Genomic DNA, 16,090 nt, shown 5'->3' with positions numbered 1-16,090 from the left:
AAGAGGCCTTTTCCCTGCAGTGTACATAATAAACTGCTGCTGCTGCCGCCGCCGCCACTGCCGCTGCTGTTGCGACTGCTGCCACCGCTGCTGCTGCTGCTGCTGCTGCTGCTGCTGCTGCTGCTGCTGCTGCTGCTCAGGATGATTTAGAAGTGTGTCGTGGTATCCAGTGTCTTACTGTAACCCCGGAGCAAGCAGGTAACCTGAGCGGGAGGACAACGTCTGAGCAGCTAAGTACTTTAACTGCGGAGCAGATCCCGCTAGGCAGTGTCCGGCATCGGATGCAGCGATCCGTCTGATCGTCTGTGATCTTCGTTCTGGTATCCATTTGATCTTCGTTCCCCACCAACACCGTCAGCATTGAGCACCGAGCATAAGTATAAGCAGCTGTCGCCACAGGAGCCAGGGATACGAGCACTTTCAGTCTTCATATCCGAGCTGCAGAATTACAGTCGATTATAACATCTCTCTTCTTCATATCCACGTCAGTAAACTTCACTGTTGTGAGTCGAAGACGCAATAGAAAAAAAAAGAATACTTTTTTCGCTTGCTCGTGCGATGCGGCGCTGGTATTACCAATTTGTTCGCAAATGTGTGTGCGTCCTGTAAAAAGTTCACTCATGTGCAGATACATCGAATTAATCCCGAATTCCCACGATAATATTGGATAGCTTTCTATTGGGCTAGCTAGAGTAGCTCAATCAATTATTGCTCACACGTAGATGGGCACGACAATGTCCTTAAGCAACCAGGAAGGTTGCTTGACAAAATGCAGTCGAGTCGGACGATGTTGGAATATACTATCGCTCGTATAAACTAATGATTACTTTATGCTCTGATGTGTAAGACGGGGTTTAAAAAAATTGTTGGTGCGCCCTTTGCAATGGTGGGTCTTACATGTCCAGAAAACCCATAAAATGAAGTGTGCTGGAGCGGTGATTATGCACGTATGTTTTCACAATGACGTAAATCATGCGCGGCAGCATTCTGAAGTCTTGTTTTAATCGTACACTGCAAAAAAATTTCTTCAGTTTACGGTGAAAGTTGAAGGTAAAACGTTGCCGGACACTTTTCCGTAAATGAAAAACAGCGTTTCCGTCAAACGGATAGTCTGTAAAAATTTTTTCCGTTGAATGGAAAACGGAGAGTTCCGTCAAATGGAAAACGGTGATTTCCGTCAAATGGAAAACGGTGATTTCCGTCGAATGGAAAACGGAGAGTTCCGTCGAATGGAAAATGGTGATTTCCGTCGAATGGAAAATGGTTATTTCCGTAGTTGTGATCACGGAATTGTCTGTATTTTCCAAATACAAAACGGTGAGCTCCGTAGAACGGAAATTCGGTAAATTGAGCACCGTACTTTCCTAATTAAAAACGGACAGACCGTAGTGAGGAAAGGTATGCACATAAAACACACAAAAAGAACAGAAAGGAAGACAGAAACACCTTTTTTTTGTTCTTCTTGTGTCCATGTCTTCTATGCTTGCGTGCCTGTACCATGAATCTGTACGAACTTGTTCAGCTTCATCTTGCTTCGTATCAACAGGTGCAAAATTTCTTTTGTAAATGATGATGCGGGTGTATATCTCCAGCAAATGAGAAAATTGTTTGTTTCATTGAAATAAGTTATACCAAGTTGTACATTACAACATGGCTAACTCACATCAGATATAGCTTGAAATGGGGCAGAAATCAATGCACATAAGTGGACATACACCACACTGAAAATGCTGTGTGTGCACGTTTCCTCCTTGTGTAACTGTCTTCTACACCGCTTCATCTTCGTGTCAGTGTTGCCATGTTGCATTTGAGTTCTGTACATGACGTGTACAAAGCATACATACAAATTCGTGCCCAAAAAGCAACAAGCCACCTGAATCTGAACGAAACTGCGTGTTTATTATGCTTTATTGAAAAAAACTTGCAAGATAAGACACTAGAAATGGGCTGACTAGAAGGATTGGTTGAGAATCGGAATGACTGGTTGCTTGCAGATGCCTCCTGCCTTTGCCTGAAAAGGAAAAAAAAACAATCAATTAAGACTCTTTATTAGTAGTAAAATCTCGTTACAAGAGACACTCGGTTATGAGAGACATTTCAAAATGGTTTGGTTGGTTTTCCTATGTTCGCCATGTTAACAACATTGCATACAAGAGACATGGTTACAAGACACTCGGTTACTAAGGACAACTTTTTTTTTATGTCCCTAGAGCAAATTCTTCACTATTTATAAGAGACACAACCCAGACACGCTCACGTAATGCGGCTAACGTCGTACTAACCGGTATGCGCTGCAATTTTCACTCCCTTGGCTCTATTTTGTTTCGTTCCGCAGCCGGCTGTCATTCCTCACATGGTTGAGACTACCAATTTCACTGAATTTTCTGCCATTATGCTTCTATAATCGTCGCGCTCCCACACCGACTCTGTGACAGAGTACCATTGAGTTGGATTTCTGTCACAGCGTATACGGTGCTGGTCGCTTTGTATGCCGGTAATCAAACTCCGGAGCCATAGCCATGTTTCCATGAGACAGCTCTGTTCGCATCAAAGATGAGTTTAAACACACTTTGGTGCTCATGTATAATAAAGTGGTCTAGTCCGACTCCTCAGTGTTTTTAGAATTTTGGTTACAAGAGACATGTTTCCCGAGTCCCTTGGGTGCCTCTTGTAACAAGGTTTACTGTACCACCATCATCACCGTTTTTAGTCAGATACATCAACAATAAATGATTTCCAAGTCACAAATGTAACTACCAGTGCTCTAAAAAAATGTCATACTCTGCCTTGTTGGTATATGTTCCTAGCCTTATAACATGAAAAACTTCAGATGAAATCTACCCAAGTTATTTGATGGCTCACTTGGAACAGGCAAAACTCTCACGTGCACATTGACAGTCAGAGATTACATTTTCTGCATGTAGGTAGAGCTACCACGACCCCCACCATACTGCGGACCATGGCTTTCAACTTTCACTGCTCTAATAGAAAACCTTGCAGATTCCACTGTTTTCCCAAAACAATGAAGCACTCTTAAAACGAGCTCAAACCACTCATGTTGTACAATTCCGATGCAAAACAACCAAGCCAGAGGTACTGTCCAGATGACCAGCTTATAAATTAGCAACAATATGAAGAAAGCATGCCTTGCAATACAACATGTGTGCCTTTCAGCCTCTTTCAGATTTGGTTGGTTTTTGTCATGAAAGTATCAATGTGCAATATACTTTTTACTTAAGCAATGATAATTGAAAGTTATGGTCGTCAGTGCGTCAACATACTATCTCCACCCCCTTAAAAAGTTATAATTATAGACACACCACCCAAGGTCAATCCACATAAGTCGCTGTGTTCCCCCAAAAATTTGCCGTTTTGTCAGTCTGTGCTTTTCGAAGTAACCTGTAGCACTTTCGCGACGTAAATGAACCTGCAACAAGTACACATGGACCCCATATGTGGCAGCTACAGGCAGTACCGTTTATTCTGTCCATTCCTTGACTGGCAACCCCAGAACCAAACAAATAATGCAACATGTCGTTCCAGACAGCATTACTTGGGTGACGTGCTTAATTTGGGAATTCCGCCTCTCCTAAAGAAATTTTAAAGTAAAGCTCAAACTAAAGCAATGTCCAAATATGAGCGCTTCTCGTGGATTTTGAGAGTCAACGAGGGCAGAGCTATTTGCCCAAATGTCTGCGACTTCAATGGCAACAGGATGGCCAAATTCCGTGCTGTTAATAGATGCAGAGAAAAACACACTGAACTTAAAACATGTGCAATGATGTGTTTTCAAAGTTTTACTTTATATCGTAGCAGGGATACTCCGTGGTAATTAGTTGGAATTCATGCTATTTGCCTGCAGTCTGTGCCAAAATATTCTTAGAGCCATAGCCACAACACTTTTTCTTTGGGATTAATCAAAATACGGATTTGGCAGAATCCAGAAAAAAATGCTTCCAACTGAACAGGTGCTTCTATATTTTATTTTCAAAGACAATTCTTTTTCTTGCGAAACTAACAATGAGGGTAGCTATAGGGGCTTGTTTGTATGGCATCTTTTATTTTATTGCAGCGCAAGGCTGAACAACAGGTACAACAGAAAGGCACATTTGACATGCACACAGTGTTAACTTCCAACATCAGATTTATTTCCTGTTCTCGTCACTATATATACCCTCAAAACGTCATACAACACGTGTGAAGGCACGGTAAACATGAACTAAAGAAAACCAGGAACCACACGCATGCAGTTTTTTAGCCACACAGATTGACACATGTACACGTTTAACGCGAACAAAGATAATCAAGCTCTTTCGAGGATAATGAAATTGAAGGCTTACTGATGCATGCGTCACCAAATGTTGATATGTTTCTAGTGTCTATAGTTCAGCGCATTATCTTGCACCTGCTTCTATTCATGATGACTGCTTTTTTGAATCTAGGTTTGCACTTATCTTTGGCAATGAAGGGCAAGAAAACCGTCAGCAGCCAGGGTATTTAATTTGTTATTGTGTTCTCATAGCCTGTCATTTATACATCTAACAGTTTGGCCAATGTAGGACCCTCCACACCCAAGAGGAATGCGGTATACAACACACGCGATATAATCAATGAATTTGCTTTTATGTTCCTTCTCGCATGCAGTATCCAAAATTCTTTCTGGCCTTGACTTCCCACACAGGCTCATTAATTTAGTAGGCGTCGAAAAAACAACATTGATGTCACTCCTTCCAGCAATCTTTAATCTGTGGGAGAAACTATGTATGTAGGGCATGGCAGCAATCTTTTTCTTTATATCGGTACTTGTACCATATACCTGCTCAGAACCTTTTTGCTGTGCCTTTTTAAGCAGTCCTGCTGCGACTGACATGAGCACGTGGCTCGGGTAAACAAAGCCGCTTAAACGTGAGACTTGCCGTTCGAAGCAATCGTGCATTAGGTGCAGGATAGCCATGTGACGGGAAGTTTGGATTCCTTCACATTAATTTTGTGCTCACCGATAACAAAACCTGCTGGGGTTAAGAACCTAGGGCAAGTAAGCCACTTTTACCATTTCATTCCGTGCATACAAAACTTGAAGAGGGGGAATCATGAAGGTGTGTTTCAGTGAAGCGCTCAAGAAGCCATGCCGGCACCTAATGCACAATAGCTTCAGATGGCAAGTCTCACGTTTAAGCGGCGCTGGTTACCCGAGCCAAGTGAAAAAAGGTTCCGAGCAAGTGAATGGTACAAACACCGACATAAAGAAAAGAAAGGTTGCTGTCATCCCCTACATACATAGTTTCTCCCACAGAATAAAGATTGCTGGAAGGTCTGATATCAACATAGTTTTTTCAGCTCCTAATAAATTGGGGAGCCTGTGTAGGAAGACAAAGCCAGAAAGAATTGCGGATACTGCATGCGAAAATGAACATAAAAACAAATTCATTGATTGCATCACGTGTGTTTTATACGACATTCCTTTGAGTGTGGACGGTCCTACATTGGTCAAACTGGTAGATGTATAAATGACAGGCTACGAGAACACAATAACAAAGTAAATACCTGGCTGCTGATGGTTTTCTTGCCCTTCATTGCCAAAGATGCAAGCGCAAACCTAGATTAAAAAAACAGTTATCATGAGTAGAAGCAGGTGGAAGATGATGCGATCTTTGTTCGCGTTAAACGTCTACATGTCTGTCAATCTATGTGGCTAAAAAACTGCATGCGTGTGGTTCCCGTTTTTTTTAGTTCATGTTTACCGAGCTTTTACACGTGTTGTATGACGTTTTCAGGGTATATATAGTGATGAGAACTGGAAACGAATCTGTTGTTGAACGTTAACGCTGGCTGTGCGTCAAATTTGCCTTTCTGTTGTCCTTGTCGTTCAGCTTGCGCTACAACAAAATAGAAGATATCATTGATTTCATTGTCGTCAGGCTCGGGCACAAAATAAAATTTGTTCACCAAAATTAAGTGGTCACCAGGCATGTCTAGTTGAATTTATCTGAACATGCTCTACTGTCGGTGGTGAAGATGTTGCCAGTTTAAAGGGCTGCAAGAAGGCACTAGTTATGTTTTCTAGGGCAAGAAGGCAACAGAGTATGTTACCTAAGGCAAGTAGTCACAGGAATCCTGGATCAGTAGAAGAAAATTTAGAAAATAATAATTGGTTGGAACATATATGTCACACACTTCTGAGTCACCAAGCGCTTGTCTTTGTCTCCCTTTCTTGTGCCTGTGTATTTTTATTGCGCTAAGTTACTTGTTCATTTATGCACTATGATGATGAACTTGTTTTGGAAAACTTCAAATGTGTACCTGACGTTTGACTCCCTTTTGCATGTAAGTAAACATTATGAACTTGTCGCTGTGAACAGTCATCTCCATTTGCTGTACACTTGTGATATAGGGTTAACAGTATTTGAAGGTTTGTGCATTAAGGCAGGAGAGCAGCACTTGCTGGATGGCTCATCAATTAATTTGCAGAAAAATGCAGCAGTGTGCAACGATTGCATCACTAATGACCTTGAAAATCTTGTTAGTTATTCATTTGTAAACACCTGTTGTCAAACAGCCTGCTGACTAAAGGTCTGAACACGTTATACAGAATTATAGCAGGTACTACTACACGAAAGAAAACCTGTAATAGAACCTACCAAATACCGTATCAGTGTAGTGGCAGGTCAAATGGCTCCTCAATGCTTGTGTCCTTCCTGGGAGAAGGAAAGAAATGTTAAGCTTACACTGACAGCACCAAACCACACAAACGTAACTGCCACAGGACATGAGGAGTTGTAACTAGATACAGTCAACCTGCTTAACCATCTCATAGACATTCAACGACAGAATGTACCTTCATGGAGCCTCTAATCTATGAAATTCATGCTGTAATACAAACATGCTAGCAGACAGAATCAAAATTGCATGCATGGAAATTCTCAGGAAAACTATATTTCCTAGCTACCACAGTCCACTCCTTGTGAAGTACAAGTGACGGTCTAAGCTACAATCAGAAGGTGGAAAATTCGGGATCCTTTCTAGTAAACAACTAACCATATCTCTACCTGTACTCAGCAATACAAAGGTGAATCACAAGTACTATACTGATAAAGAAAAGTTCAGAACTGCTGCTAAGTGAGTGCTATAAATAAATGATTTCGAATTTATCTTCATGTAAGACTAGGCGTGTTAACTTTCTTTACATTACATGAAAGACTGGTCAGAAAAATATTGCATTCAGTCAATATTGTGATTTGCAAAACAGTAGTAAGAGGTTAAGGTTGGAGACCCTCAGGTGGTATGTTGCGATGTTTCGAGAAATTGTTTCAAGGAGCCTCTTTCCTTAACCCTTTCACATGCCAATTAGTTGTGTTGATTGAAAACTTAGCTTCACCGCATTTCTTACATCTTCATATTCATAAAATGCTTACAGAAGTACAATAGATTAGGAGTTTTCAGTTCTTTAGTGAGTTTGTCAAGTTTATGGAATGTGCACTCCATGCAAAAACTCAGTGCAAGTACATCAGATTTGCAAACATCAACTATTTCATGTCTACCAGGCTTGAATAGCACCTATCCAGCCATTCGAAAATTATGACTGGTGCAACACACTGTGAAAAACGATGAAAGAAGTGACATACATACAATTACATACACCAAGCAAAGTACCCAACCATCTACCTTCATACTTCCTTTACTAAAACAATTTGCCTGTGTAATTCAAACATGCAGCACTATTTCAATTAGAAGAGTTTGAAGATGTACGGGACACATTTTAAATATCCTTACTTTAATCAATGCCATTGCTATTAATGCACTATCTTGGTGTATTGAATTGTGTGCATAGCGTCGGAAAGGATTAATCATATTCATGTAATCTTTACTGAAACTCAAGGCATAATACTCATATTTGTTTACAGTTTTGTGATGAGACAACACGACAGATGCGGGAGTTAAAAAAGCATCTTTATAAAATGCTGTAGAAAGCAAGTTGAAGCAAGTTTCTACAACCTCTCGCAATACCGAGCTATTTCCCATGAGTGTTCTAACAGTTCCTTGTAACATGATGCACTGTTTTCACAGACATAGCTTGAATCTTTGTATCTCAAGTTTTGGAAGCAACTTATGAATTGCTATAACAAGCAGATTTGAAGCCCCTACCCAGACTGCACAGCCACTTTAACACCACGTGTAATGAATTATGTCATCCATATGGCACAGTTTCCGATTATATTCCCAAGCATGAATCTTATAATTGCAAGTTATGTAAGAGTGTACCTATGCGATTACTTGGGGACAGCACGAAAAGACGGGAGAAGGCTAGACAACATGAATGCAGGCAAAGAATTTTGTTTACAGACAAACATATATATACTAGGCTTGTTGTCCTGCGTAGTTGCAGCTGCTGGATAGCGGGATAATGTAAACAACAACCGCACAGTTGATGAACTGCTGTTCTGCCTTTTGCTACACTTTGCGTCAAGGCTCGGTCCGAGTCACCCTTTTCGCACAATGTACCCCGATTGCTCGACGTGAAAAATAAAAGGAAAGTTCCAGCTTTCCCAACAGTCTCTTTGACACTATGACTGACCTTGTGAATATGATATAACAGTGGCCACCACACTTTAAGGAAATGTTAGACATGGGTTCAGAAGCTCTCCTCCACTTGGTGATGCCTCGATTTCTTGAGGACGCCTTTTGGTGTTCCTGTGATGAGCTTCACAGCGAAAGAGTGTGCCGATGCGGAAGGCAGAATACCCTCCTCCAAACATTGGGCATAGCTCCAGCATACATAACACTAACCAAAGAAAACCCTGCGGTCCAGAAATGGAAGATCACTGTCTAGTGGTAGTTTTTCCCCGTACGTGAACTCATCTAGCACTGCAGAGAAGACAGGAAGAAAATCACTCTACCCATTTAGTAGCCTTACTTCACCTAATATAGAGGAGAAAGTTGCCAATGAAGCAAAATAACTTTACTACACTGGTGCCCACAATAGCTAGTGTTTTACGGTTACCTGACAGTGTTTTTGTCTGTGAGAAGTTGCCAAGCAAGGCTACTCAAGGAGTTCAGCCATTTTTTAATGTCTCCTCCACAGTGCCAGGTGTGCTCATGGAAGTAAAACTGCTGGAAGGCAAGCTCCAATATCTGGCTTGAAGGTTTTCTGTGGTGAGCATCGTGCTGGATCTATGCCCCACACTCAAAAGTGTCTTGGCCTTTCCTATTAGCGCACTTGAACACTGAAGCGTGTTGTTGCTACAGGAACACAAGGGCACTACCACGAAGTGGAGGGGAGCTTCAAGACCCAAGTATGGTTGCTTTTAACAGTGTGTTCGCACTGCCTTTCGCCATGCGTTGCCAAGAAGCATTTAACGGAGCTGAACATAGGTGAAGTCTTCAGTCGGAGTACTTCAAGGAAGCCAAGGCCTATCACTGCTATACAATAGGTACACAAAGGAAGCTGTCAATTCAAGCAAATTGCTAGGGAGAGTTGGAACTACCTTTTTATTTTCAGGGCCAACAAACTGGTCAGGTACGAAAATGTCAACCGGACCAGGTCAAGACGAGAAGTTTGCATCAAGAAGTATGTGCTGGAGATCATAGGAAGTGCAGTTGGTGCTGTTTACAACATCCTACTGCCCTGCAGCAGCAATTATGTAGGACAAACAGGACGACGACACAAGGACTATCTTAGGAAACACGCACAGACCCTCGACACAAGATGGGGAAGCAACGTAGCTATTGATGCTGCTTTGTGCAGTTGTATATCAAGTTTTGAGCAATGAAGAATCCTCATGGCACATGTTCAAAACATACAAAACTCGCAGAATAGCCCCCACATATGCTAGTGTGTATACACTTAATCTTCTAGACAAATTAAGGTATTTCAGATGAACTGCTAGAGCGTTCTGAACTGGGCTGGTTGGTGCATGTATAGGAAGGAACTGAATGGTGCCATAGACAGGATAAAGGGAATGTGTTGCTGTGCCCTTCACCTTCACTTCATTCTGGCAGTAGTGCTGTTCATTCCCTTCAAAATATTCATATATTTTGGTCATCTGACCACGTGACACAGCTGTGTGCTGAAGCTATATTTTACCTTGTTATGATACCTTCCAATGTCACACGCAAATCCGTCGAGGCATCTTCACCTATTATAGTAAGCTGAGCAGTGGCTAACAGTGAGCTTAACTGTGGCTACACTTAGTTACCATGGAGCCCATGCATGACAGTGTTAGAGGTCAGTATGCAGGTGTTTTTGCATACTCATAGAGGCAAACTAAACGAAGAATTTTTATTGGTGCATGTTTTATCTGTTGCCTCATATCCCGAAATCTGGTGCTATTAGTGTTTTTTGAACACAACTCATGTGCAACCGAGACAAGTATGAAACAATCCCACTTTCAAGTCGACGTCCTCATGCTGAACCAATTGGTTGCCCCAGGAAGAACAAAACATCATTTATCTTTTGGATGCATCTGCAACAATTATTATACTTGTATAGGCATTGTCATTCAACCAACATTTGCAGTCAATGTCCATTAGGACTGCATATGCATGACTGATATACGATAGAATGGCACAGCTTACCAGAACAAATAGCACAATGCAAGACTGCTTTGCCACTGGTGTTGCAAGCAGGCCCCCATGACTGAGAAACTGAATGCAAGGCGGCACACAGACATCCTTCACTGGTGCAACAGCTGCAAATGAAATACTGATATCAGTTACTTTCTGACCGGTCATCCAAAGCAAAGCACAAACATTTTTATATACAATTACACTATTGCATATAAGCTCGTCACTGAGTTACTGTTATTGCTGTGAGATAGCTCACAGTATTTTATAAAGTGCTAATGGCCTCGTTTAACTTTTTGCAAAAAAAACTTTATGAAGCACTTTCTATTAGAAAAATGAGCTGACAAAAATTTTGCCCTGCATAACTTACAACACATGCACGCATTTTAGAATTATTGCAATGATGCGTGTAAGCTGAAAATTAGTCTATGCAACTCGAGACAGTAAGTGTGAACCTCCCTTCAACATCAGTGTTGACATATAGTTTGGTTTGTTTTACACTTGTTAGGAATATATATAACTTTGGAATGTCCGTAATGCACGTTTGGCCACCACTATTCTATGTCAAGGTTAAGTTAAAATTACTTTTCGCATGCATTTGTTTTACAATTACGGCCGCATATGGGCAGAACTTAAACGGCAATCCTCCCTCCCAGAATACGTGATATGCTGACGTACTGCGTCAGAACGTTAATCGTCAGACTGGTAGCTGTCAAAAAAAAAAACGAATACAGATTGCCAGGTAGAAAATAATCCGTTTCCTTTGCAATGACTCTTAACGGGTATCACGCGCACAACTTTCAATTGCGATCGTGCACGATTGCTCGGGCTCTACTACAAACGAAAGGGCACCGTGTGACACCCGTGTTCCCTACCACTGCAGGTGGCACAAGGTTATGGCAGTAAGCACGCTCCACCGTCATTTGATTGTAATGAATGGGCATGCACATCGAACATGCTCAATGAGGTCTTCATACATGAGCAATCTTCCAATCCCGGGCGTGAACACTGCGATTATGCACGCCCAGCCAAGGCACTGCGTCCGAAGCTTATAATAATGGCTAAAAATTTCACTGTGATGCAATGCGTCACCGAATATTGGTAACATAACGTTGCACCGCGTCGAGAGAGATACTAACGGGTACAACGCCTTCACTTAATTTTGGAACGCCGAGCACACAGCACAACACAGTACTAACTGGAATGCTAACGTCCGTAAACCAGCGGCCACATTAGACGACAAAGGAGCTACTAGAGGCGTCAACGCCGCTAATATTGCCTACACGTCTCAGTTGTAGTGAGTATGCATTCAACACAACAAATGAAACACCCCTTTATCACAGACTCGCAATGTCGCTTTGTCAATCCTCATGGCCAAGGAATCTCGTTAAAGAGCGTGCTCACACAACACAATTGAGCCCATCACCGGCCATCGCGGAGCATTTCGCACGCGCGACGTGCACCAACAACGAAAAAAGGACACTTAAATCACTTACTTGTGTAACAATCCAGCGCCGATTCCTTCCTATTTAGTGTGAAATCACAAATGCGACAGGAACACCACCTCCACCGTCCGCCATTAGCGAGTACTCGTACAGTTGTTTGTGCTGGAGGAATCCAACCCAGCGTGTAGGCGCGATGAAGGGGTGGTAAGCAGCGCCGCCGCTCATACCCTACCTGCTTCTTTTTGTGTGTTTACTGTGCTCGCACGCGAATAATGTTCAAACAGCGTTATCTATGGTGATATATGTAACTGGCAGTGAGAGTAGGCAGTGTCTTTTCGTTATATTCTTTGCGTGTTCATTTTTCACTAGTAACATGTTCAGTTGCCCTCCTCATGAAATTACGGACGGCTCTCCGTATTTCAAAAACGGTGGTCACGTCCGTCTTTTTTACGTAGAATCCCGCCGTTTTTCATAAACGGAGCTCACGTCCGTCTTTTTTACGTAGAATCCCGCCGTTTTTCATAAAACAGAATGGTCTACGTAAATTTTACGTAGGTTTTTGCTGTAAAATTACGGAAATTTTTTACAGTGTAGAGCCAGTAGAGCGACCATGACGACAGATGTCAGCTGCGGGGGCTCACCATGTAGTCAGCGCGACGGCCGCAGTAATGCTGCTGAGGCAGCTTTCGTGGTCTCCGTTGTATAGGTGCCTGCGTGATTGATGGCGACACGTACTAGTTTGCCGTTATAGCGTAGTTTGTTTGTTTGAGTGAGACTTGGTACCCACGCTATTGACTCAATAATAAGGAAAAAGCAGCACAATTCTTTATTGTTACTTTGTGGCCCCGGACATGTGCGCGTTTTACAATATTACCACTTGGCTATGACCATCATGAGAAATTTTAGCAAGCCTGCATATCAGCAGTGCAGCAGTAGTCGTAGTGTAACCGGGTTCCTGTCACCATTTAGATATTATGTGCGTTTCAGCTGTGGTTTCAGCTGTGACGCCTGATGTGATAGTTGTTTGTGTTCGTCCAGAGTACGCCACGCCACAGAGGCAACACCAGCTAAGTGCTTCAAGATGCTAGCCCCGTCGCGTGCAAGTTTTTCAGAAGCTGGGACGGTAACCGAGCGATGTTGCCTGACGAAGTAACTGTAGTTTAGACAGTGCGTCGGAGGATAAGGCCTTTGATGACTTTAACTGAAGTGTAAAAAATGCACGTTTCCTGTGCCTAAGAGGAGTGATGCAGAATTCGCAGCTCGTAAGAATTTTGTTTGTGGAAATTTTCTGCCATGAAAAGGGACAGTTCGAAGTTCCGCGTTTAGTTCACAAGCGTGCGTAATCACGTTTAAAAATGCCGAGAGAACTAAAATAAGTGCGCCTGATATACAATTTTTTTCTTCAAAAGACGCGAGAAATAGAGGGTGCGTCTTATACCAAGGTGTTATGAATACACCGAAAAATTGGGTAGTTACAGTTGAGAGACATGTAAATTTTTTCGACAAACACCACCTAATGATTTGCGACAAGTATAGTGACTGATGCGGCTCGGGAGGTGCATGGTGGGCCGGGCTTGTGCCATAAAGATTCTAAAGACCAAACACTAATTGGTGACCTCATATTCTTCGGCGTATCTGACAATGCCGCTCAGATTTGGGCTCAGTCAGAAGACAATGTTCTCTTAACTGCATCATGTTTTGGGGTTCACATTTTGCTTGACGCCATTTGACGCACAAATAGGTGCGTTCATGGGTTAAAAAGAAGTGTCGTGGAATAATCGCCATGTTTATTTTCTTTAAAAATGAAAGAGTATTCAGAGAAGAAAAGCACAATAAAAAGTTAGGCAAATGTTTCTGTGAGGAAACTATGAAGGCACGAAAAAGGCTCATCGGATGCGGTTAATCGTGTGTGAAACAGACTGCATTGTGCGACAATATTCCATTCATTACCAAATTGTTTTTATTTATCCGGTGGCCAGTATGGCAGCGAATCATATTTTGAACGAACTACGCGCAATAAAGAAATTATTACTGTTAAGAATGATTCTACTCACACTGACACCCTTAACGAAAAAAAAACAAAACAAGAGAAACAAAAACTCAGGCTCCACCTGACGCATTAACAAATAAATAAACCAGCGCGCCATCCACATCGTCACAATCATCATCATCATCATCATCATAACGTCTTACTAAGCACGTTAGAGAGTGCTCTTAATTTTTACAAGTAAAATGAACTTTGAGTTTCACGTGCCGAAACCACACTATGATTATGAGACACGCCGTAGTTTTTGTAATACCTAAGGTTCTTTACGCTACACCCAATGCATAATACATGGGCCTTTGACTACTGGCGATTTGATGCCATAGTAAACGTCGTTTCCGACTATAATCCAATGTCGTAATTTATTACTTCGACTCCGCACGGGGAAAAATTAGAAAAAGATCGGTGCTGGCTTTACAGCGATATCACGTGTCAGGGTGACAACGGAAGGCAGTAAGTAATGCTAACGCCGATGGTTGTCCAGGCTAACAACAGTTCATGGAAGCCATCGTAATAATAGTCCCATGCCAACTAGATGGCCAGCAGCGTTCCTGCCCAACTGGCGTAGTATATTCCGGACTTTGTGAGTACCGATTCAAGACATAGAGACACTACAGTGCTCTTATGCAATTATGTGCGTAATTATTTAGTGGCGTGTATTGTTTTTGTTTACGGGCTGTTTAAGTGTTCGTTGTTGATGTAAGTATGCCACTGTGTGATTAGAAAGTTCGACGACGTAATCGCGGCAATGCATTATCGTATCAATGAGCGAAAATAAGCCCAGTGTACTCTTTAGTGGGAACGTGTTAAGCCACTCATCTCTCAAACGTGCTGAAGAGGCGGTGTGGCGCACTAAAGTATACAAGCACTTTCTCGGCACTCTCTGCACGGTAATTTACTTTGCGTAATGCGCTTGATTGCATGGGTAATTACCTACTAACCCCTATTCATGAATGCGGAAGCGTTGAGACCGTCACTAAAGGTGGGGGTGATGATTTCGCACGCCCTTTTGTCAGGTCTAAATGCCTAGGGTAAAGGACCCACAATGGTAAACACTTTATACGCGGTCCATGGCCAGTACGCAGATGGTGCCAAGAATTCCCAAATTGAAGGACAGCTCAGTCGTCGAAAGCTCACAGAGTCAGGCGTAGTGACAGCGTAGCATTCGACAAAAACGCTCCTTTACAGAATGCTTGTTAACTGCCGGTGCGTGCGTCACTTCACTTAGTTCATCAGAGTGGGCTTGCGGACAAATTGCGCAGAAATGTGACGACAGAAATTACAGGCACCCATGCAGCGAGGAATCACTAAGAGCGTTGTAAAAGGCGACAGAGAGCTATGATGGGAAAAAGGGCCAAATGCTTGCCTAAAGTCCAACAAATCTGCTAACGAGATTAGGCACAACCCAGTAGGTCGTTTAAATTCAGTTGTTTCCGCATTGGTTAGGGGAATGTTGAGGCGGGACAGCAGTAGCCACCTCCCCTTTTTGTTGTTTACTGAAACCATTCCTTTCAGTCTAGGCTGCAATCACTAAACTGATGGATCAGTAAGAATCCTCACGATCCAACGCTAGTCTGAGCCTTAACCACTTGGTGGTAGAAGAGTGGGACAGAGTTGGTCGTATGTAGGGACAGTTGTCCTAGGCCTTAACTTAGGAAAAGCAGAAGAGTAAACCGCTGTTTGCTTCTGTGTTTAGCATCAGTGTTCTTCAGCAAACTCTGTATTTGACAGTGCAGTATCTTCTCTGATATATATTTCCAAGTTTGTTATCTCCAACCTGCCTCCTGCTTCATCAATGTCGATTATCACCTTAGAGAGGCTTGATCAGCTTCACGGAGAAAGAAGAAACTTTACTTTGCCTTAGAACGCATTTCCAACTTTCTTATCGAAATTCGTGCCCTTAATGCACAAATTAATAGCGTGGTAGGCGACTGCTGAAAAATATCGTTTGGTTGCGTCCTCGTATGTTCTATAAATTGTTGTTAGGATCTTGGCTAACGTTAGTTGTGACAGGTTTTATAAACAATCATACGTTTTTAAG

The 16,090-nt window shown here is 42.3% G+C and overlaps 1 long non-coding RNA gene across 1 annotated transcript; it reads right to left on the bottom strand.

The window, feature by feature from the left end:
- Nucleotides 1–1,902: 1,902 nt before the first annotated feature.
- Nucleotides 1,903–12,196, bottom strand: LOC125942458 (uncharacterized). The gene is made up of 4 exons (XR_007465126.1): nucleotides 12,057–12,196; nucleotides 10,573–10,685; nucleotides 6,639–6,695; nucleotides 1,903–2,011 (listed from the first exon to the last, which is right to left on the bottom strand). It is a non-coding gene; the product is annotated as an uncharacterized LOC125942458 (long non-coding RNA).
- Between the last annotated feature and the right edge of the window lie 3,894 nt (nucleotides 12,197–16,090).

The sequence above is a fragment of the Dermacentor silvarum genome, chromosome 1, assembly GCF_013339745.2.
Source record: "Dermacentor silvarum isolate Dsil-2018 chromosome 1, BIME_Dsil_1.4, whole genome shotgun sequence".
NCBI lineage: Eukaryota > Metazoa > Arthropoda > Arachnida > Ixodida > Ixodidae > Dermacentor > Dermacentor silvarum.
This window is presented reverse-complemented; position numbering and strand designations above follow the sequence as displayed.